The sequence below is a fragment of the Euprymna scolopes genome, chromosome 6 (assembly GCF_053919585.1).
Source record: "Euprymna scolopes isolate OS-2025 chromosome 6, ASM5391958v1, whole genome shotgun sequence".
Lineage (NCBI taxonomy): Eukaryota > Metazoa > Mollusca > Cephalopoda > Sepiida > Sepiolidae > Euprymna > Euprymna scolopes.
In genome coordinates, this window is record NC_136487.1 from 158,184,479 (window position 1) to 158,192,455 (window position 7,977).

Sequence of the window (7,977 nt, forward strand, 5' to 3'; positions counted from 1 at the left end):
ACTTCTGTGTGGCTTGCTCAAATATTCAAGTAAGAAAAAGTTTACGCTTTATGTCACGTCTTTTAACTTGTTTATTTGAAGTAACATACGTAACACCTTTCGTTTACAATTCTCCAACTCACGCAAAAAAGGAAAACAACAAAAAACAAAAAAAGCAAATTTATTTAAATAAAAAAAATACGCATCAATTGCGCTTGAAAGCCAAATCACAACGTAATATTAGGATAATAAACAAATATTTTAATGATTTGAAATTTATAACATGAATATATTTCTGAGCTTAACTTTATCCTCAGTATGTTGTTTTCTTCCTTTTTTTCTTTTCTTCTTCCCTGCCTTGTTATAAAGTTGGGGAAAGGAAAGTCTGCTTGTTAAGAGGCGAGCGTTGTATCTCAGCGGTTGTATTTTGAAATGTTGGAACAGTGCGTAGGCAAAGCGAGAATAACGCCCAGGGTGTGAGTTCCATATAGAAAACGTTGATTTAACTTGAATAAAATAAAATACGCATCAAATGCGCTTGAAAGCCAAACCACAACGTAATATTAGGAAAAAAAATATTTTACTTGTTTGAAATTTATAACATGAATATATTTCGGAGCTAAACTCCATCCTCAGTATGTTGTTTTCTTTCTTTCGAGAATCATAACAGAAAAGCAGAATGGTTGAAAGAAATGAAAGAATAGTCACAGCAAATCGAAGAAGGAACAGAGAATGATATCAGCAGGGACACCCTCAAGACAACTCTACTAAAAATGCCCAACTGGAGACGACCAGGTCATGACTGAATACATACCTATTGGTTTAAAAATTCACAGAAGTACATGAAAGGCTAGTTCAATTACCGAAAAGATGCATCCACGAAACAATGTACCAGAATGGATGACCAAAGGTAGAACCACACTGGTGCAAAAAGACACAGAAAAGGGGACCACCCACAGAAATTACAGACCTATAACCTGTTTATCTACAATGTGGAAAATACTTACTGCACAATTGAGAGAACAAATTTATCAGTCCCTTCATAAACGCGGACTATTCTCAGAGAAACAGAAAGGATGGTAAAAAGAAAAAAGAGGAACACACGACCTATTATACATAGACCACCATTTTGTGGAGTATCGCAATTCCTTGCTTGATTAATATTCTAGACTTTGGTTTAAACCAATTACAATGCAGTGATATCATTTGTTTAAATAATTTCTAACAACGTTTCAAGTTTACATACCATTCAAACTGCTATTGTTCTCGTGTTTATTCTAATCTCACGCTTCCAGTGACGTAACATCCGGTGTTAGCAGCGTGTATCTTTCTAAACTTACTTCAGTCTTTGACAGACTATGAATACCCACGTAGGGTTCCTGCGTGTGAAATTTTTGTGGAAGGAGGAGCGCAATCTCAAACCACACCTCTCCTTAGTCGACATTGTTAAATTTCAAGTGGCAAGTGAAGTGTATGTACAGGACAGCTGGAAACAAATGCCGAGATAAGTGGAGAGCACATACAGCACCTAGCATTTCCAAATGGTCACCCATCTAATACTAACCAGGCTCAACGTAGCTTAACTTCGGTGATCTGACGAGAACCAGTGTGTCAACGCGATTGTGCCGTATATAACTTTCTGAACTTAATATTTATTATAACTGGAGAACCTAGAGTGAATTGAATCCGAATAATCAAATTGGTTCCAATGATTAATGCTTATGTTAAATATTCTATAATTTTATAAATATATTGCTTTTGTGCTTTTTGCGATTAATTTATGGATGTACTAGCATGGGTGACCGGCGTTGGCCGGATATTTGGAGATGTATGTTGAGCAAAAAAAACAAAAAAAACAAGAAAAGTGGTAAATTTTTTTAAACTTTGACCCCTATTATGCCCCCTTTAAAATTTATCGTTTTGGGCTCTAATAAAGTTATTAAGTTAGATCCATGTCCAAGGAACCTATATCTAAAATTTCAAGTGTGTAGACCCAAAATTGTCGGAAGAGTTTGGTAGAATCCTCAAAGGTCAAATCGTTGAAATTTGACTCCTTAATCGCCAAATTTCTGGCGGAAAACCGATCACATCGATTTTCCCAAATCTCAGTACCCTGTACATATATATATATATATATATATATATATATATATATATATATATATATATATATATATATATATATATATTTACAAGGTGGTCACAACTTATCAAGGCCCGGAAGCCACTTAGGGATACGGGTTATTGTAAGTACATTACGTTAGTGTGGAGATTTAATTAAGTGTCTATTTAAGGGGGCGGTTCATTAGGAATTTGTTTACGTTGGACTTGAAGACATCCAGGTTCTAGTCAGGTGGGAAGCAGGCAAACGGAACAGAGTTCTGCAGGCGGGCAGTTCTAAGAAAGAAGCTTCTTTTCATGGAATCTATATTTTGATTTAGGCATAGATAAAGAGTGAGGAAAATTATTAACAGTGGATTCAGCTAGAGGAATGTTTTTCGTAAAAGATTGGCGAGGGGGGACCAGAGGTTGGAGTTCAGACGAGCACCTGCCATGGAAATAACGATAAAACAAAGATACGCTTGCAACGTCTCTTCTGTGGGAGAGAGGTTGCAGGGAAGAGAAAAAAGACATCCTCCATTAAGCCACGAAGTGTATTGTGTACTCTGTCAAGGCAGGATAGGCTATTTTTAGCAGCTCCTGCCCAGATATGGCAGCAGTATTCCATCCTTGGACGTACTTGGCTTTTATATTGATAGAGAATTGCATCAGTAGTGAGATATCTTCTGGAGCGGTAGAAGAATCCCACCATCTTTCCAGCGACCTTGGCAACAGACTTACTGTACGTGTTCCATTTCAGATCAGGAGTAAAGGCCAGAATCTTGTCAAAACATAGGGCTTCTCCTAGACTAGAGCTATCCATTTCAATTGATGCCAGATGGGGATCAGAGTGTTGATGATGTAAGGATAAGAGCTTTGTTTTAGATGCATTAAAGGTAACCAGCCACGCCTTCCCCGACTGAACCACGCGCTCGAGATCAGAGGAGAGAGAATCAGAGAGAGAGCTTTGTCATTTACAGCCTTTGATGTGTTGCCGTAGATATCGTATCATCAGCATATGAATCGGTCTATGCCTACAATTAACCATTCGGTCAGGTCTGATACTATAGAGGACACATCCTTTTTAAACATGGAATGCAGAGGTAGATCAGATATGAATGTACGGAAGCTATCCCAGTCAATCATGGAGTATCGGTATACAGTACGGTGGAGGGGTACGTCTGGGGACTTATTACATTTCATTTTTATCTTAACTGATACGACGGAGTAGTCGGAGGATCCTAGAGGAGAAAGAACAGAACATGAACATAGCTCAGGGGAAGTTGAGAGAAAAACTTGGAGGCTTGCATATTGACCTGTAGTATCGGGCACACGGGTGGGCTCTCGAACAATCTGAGTGAGGTCATAAGCAATGGCAAAATCATAACAGAACCTCCCGTCATAGTCCGTCTTATTTGAGTGGGTCAGCCATTCCACGTTATGGACGTTGAAGTCATCACAGATGTGGATGTTAGCCGAGAGATATGTAGACAGGCTGTGGTCTATTTTCTCAGATATGCTCTTAAAGATAGTAACACCGCTGTTATGGGGCCGATAGAGGGCAAATATAAATGCAGTGGTGTAAGCAAGTGCAACCCGGAACCACATATAAAGTAAATTATGATCTTCTCTGGAGGTATCCCTACCACATGGTAAGTCATCTTTAATGTAGGCACATATTCCATGCCCATGGCGATCTTGGGGGTCAGATTTAGATGTTAAGTAAGAGTATCCGTTAATTATGAACTCATCCAGGGAAGTGGTCGGCCATATTCCAGTTTCGCTTAGAAAGAACATGCCCGGTTTCGTCTCCTGTAATTAGGTTTAGGTTGGAACGTAGACCCCTGATGTTGGAGCAGGAGACCTGTTAGTAGGGGTCTACGTTGGAAGATGGGATTCTTGGTTTTATTCGAGTATATCAAATTTCGAGTCTGTAGACTAAACATTGAGAGATTTATTGCGTAGGGAAATGTACACACACAGACACAAAGATACACAGATACACACAGACAGACAGACAGACAGACAGACACTTTCACTTTTATAGATATACTAGCATTTCAGCCCGGCGTTGCCCGGGTATTTGAAGATGTATGTCGAGCAAAAAAAAAAGGCAGTCAATTTTTTTGAACTTTGACCCCTATTATGACCCCTTTAAAGTTTATTATTTTGGGCTCAAATTAAGTTATTAAGGTAGATCCATGTCCAAGGAACCTATATCTAAAATTTCAAGTGTGTAGACCGAAAATTTTCGGAGGCGTTTGGTAGAGTTCTCAAAGGTCAAATCGTTGAACTTTGACCCCTTAATCGCCAAATTTCTGACCGAAAACCGATTTTCCAAAATCTGAGTACCATGTATATCAAATTTCGAGTCTGTAGACTAAAAATTTTGAGATTTATTGCGTAGGGAAATGTACACACACAGACACACAGACAGACAGACAGAAACTTTCACTTTTATAGATATATAGATATAAAAACACACACACACACACATATATATATATATATATATATATATATATATATATATATATATATATATATATATATATATGTAAAACGTATATATATGTGTATGCATATAAAAACAAGAGCGTTGCGAAACTGAATATAAAAACAAATTTTAATCTTTCCAGATCCCGGCGACTTTCGAACTAAGTTAAGGCAAGTCAAGCAGACGTGATAACTACTACACCGTGAAACTTTAAAGATGGATCTGATACCGTCCGAAATTAATAAAAAATATTTCAACTTAAATTAAAAATGAAAAAAGAAAGAAAGGAAAAAGAAAATTAAACAATTCTTTTCTTCTTTTAATAACATTTTTGCATCTAAATGTATTCCTAAAAAACTTTTGTCAGTGTATTGAAAATAACTTTTATTCAAAATAATTTAAAAAAAAATAATATATTAAAAAAAGGAATAAATTAAAATAATAATCAATTCATTAATCCATATAATTAATACAACCAAAAGTATTTATGATTTCGATATAAAATGGCTTATCGATGATTAACATGCTCCAACATTCAAAATTGACAGCAATATAATTTTGCCTGCTAAAAATTATAAGTGGAAAGTGATGATGGTCAAGTGGTTTACGACACGTAACTGATGACCTGTGTATTTTGAGTTCGAATCCAATTCATTCCGCGGGATCACTTTCACTTAGAATGTTGGCAACCTTCACTTTATCTCCCAGGTAAGTATTTGAAGTCTTTCTAGAAATAATTCTGACTGAAAAAATATCGGGGAAACCAATGTCAACAATAGAATATTCGGAATCATACGATATCATGATGCTGATGATGATGATAGCGATGAATTAAATGATATAACCATCCGAATTGCATAAGATATCATGTACATCTCTACTATTATATAAGACCCATTAACCCTTAATCTGCCGCCTAGACCCTCTCTCAACCGTCTCGTCATCACCGGAAGTTACCCAGAATTCAGTGTCACCTTCCAATTTCCGGTGCACTCTATCTGGGCCACTCAAGGTGACTGAGTTTGACAGCTATCAAAACTAACCCTGCTAAACTATTTAATGAGAAAATAAACATTCTTATTTTCTTTATTTCTAAAAACTACCTAGATAGTCTTTATTTCTAAAAACTACCTAGATAGCATTTAAGCTGGGACTCCCAATACAACAATATAAGACGCATTAACCCTTATTCCCCAGGGTTTGATAAATGGTGACTCCTTTGTAAAAAAACGAGTCACTTTGTGTGTGTGAGCGGGTTCTTTCCTCATATGTTCCGAGCCTATCTTTTGCAAATTTCACACAAATCTAATTTAACTGTCTGGCAGTGTTCTTAGATATTTTTGTGCAGAAATTCATCCGATAAGTATCGATAATAGAAAAAATAATCCAATCTTAAGAATAGCTATTCTCTTTTATAGATAAAAAAATAATAATTTTTATAGCGAACTATTTTACGTTACACCGACAATGGAGATAATAAAATTTCAGCCAATCATTTCTTCTTAAAAAATATTACAATCTGGACATATAGATTAGTGGTAGATCCCCTGTTCAAGTATGGGTGTACTCGCGATTTAATTAAAAATGTTCTTATTAATGAGTTCAATTTACGATAAAAGAAGAGGTACAATTTAAAATCGCTGCAAATCATTTTTCATTTGCATGTTTTAAAACTAAACATTAATTAGAACTGACTTTTCCAGGGCATTCATCGTCAAGCCTAAATATGAGCTGACGTTATATTGTAAACGAAATTTGATTAAGGACATTATAATTATTTATTTTTATTTATTTTTTTTACGAATTAGTCCATCAGGTAAATTATTTTTTGTAATATATAAAAATCAATAAAGGATTAATTTTATAATAATACATACGTAATCTGCATAAATTAAAATATTATGTTTAAGCGTATTGTACGATCAGGTAACGCCGGGCTGCCAGCTAGCATTTAAATACGATGGTATTTAAAAATAATATCAAGGCTTTGTATATACATGCGATTTGGGTAATTGACGCATTTACCTAGAGGCACAAATTTCTCCCCACAAATAGATAACGTTGTCATCTCTGCAACATGTTATTCCTTCCTTACCAGCGAAGAAAGATGCGGAACAAGACCGGAAGTGGAAGATAGAGAAACCAGCGCACCAGTAGGAGGTAAAGTCTGGTACTACAGAAATAAATGGTGCCTCATACGATTGGCAATAAAATTAATTACTTCTTAAAGAGCGATATTAATGTCTGGGATTTCATCCTTTAGAAATGCACAGGTCTATGCTTCACAGGACTAATTGATTCCACAGCGTCAAATTGATTGTCGAGATAAATAGGTATTAAGATAAAAACTAGTTGTTTCTGTTTCAGTGTCGTTGTATATCGCCTTTTAAAATGGGTTGATATCCACACGTTCAAATTACTGACATCTAAAAAATAAATAAATAAATAAGCAAAACAAACACTGAGCATGCGCTTTTGTTAAATTGCTACTCGATTAGCAGGCATCGAAGGCGTTTTGAACTTAATAAGCGTGAATATCTACCGTTTCATAATTCGCGCAATTAGTGTAACGTATATAACGTAATCCATTGCCTCTATAAGAGCTGAATACGCCCTAAGATGGGAACTGTTGTCATATCTGGAAAGATGCCATTCCTTGTTTTATAATTGTAAAAAGTTAACCGTCATGTTGTTTGAATAATTCCTTCTCTTTCTTGGAACAACTTTCCCACATAAGTGATGTTGCTAGACTCTCTCTCTACTATATAATTATGTCCAGGGTAGGTACACGAATGAGCTCTAATCTCTTGTTTTCATATAAAGCATTCACAAGAAGAACTCGCCTAGCTACGGTCATTGCAAAGAACATTTCTTGCTCTCTCTCACGTTCTGTGTATCAAAAACTGATGTAAGCAAATCCTTGTTAGATAATAAATTCCTCGAGAGTAACCTTTTGTCCATTCCACCCATTTTTGCAAATTCTCCCCTGGTGGGCATCATCGGTCAAATGACAAGCTCTATAACTTTTATTCTCGAGTCAATAAATCAGATTAAGTATTAATTGATCTTCTTGTATTGTGGCATGTTCATGTTTGTGTTATTCCATTGGCTTCGGTCCATTGTTAGTCCGATTCCCCTGGAGACATCACATGATTTATCAGGTGGATTGCCATTACCTTCTTCAGTACAGTGGCATCTGACTTGCTTGTTTCCACCTATCCGTTGTCCTTAGATCATCAGTATAACTGCAGTCGAATAACGTAACTCTTAATACCATAGAACCGTGGATCAGTTAAAGATTCATCCTCCTTCACGGTCATCCAACGTCCTGCTACCGACGTCATCAGAGTTATCTTCTCCTAGATGCATGTCTTAACTAAGACTAGGGATGCATCTTTCCC

General features: G+C 36.2%; 1 protein-coding gene and 1 pseudogene across 1 annotated transcript in view; both read right to left on the bottom strand.

Moving 5' to 3' along the window:
• The window catches only part of LOC145278088 (interstitial collagenase-like), a 295,194-nt gene that overhangs the window by 84,649 nt on the left and 202,568 nt on the right, over positions 1–7,977 (bottom strand). The gene's annotated exons all lie outside the window — the stretch shown is intronic.
• On the bottom strand, positions 1,496–1,612 carry LOC145278429 (5S ribosomal RNA; annotated as a pseudogene).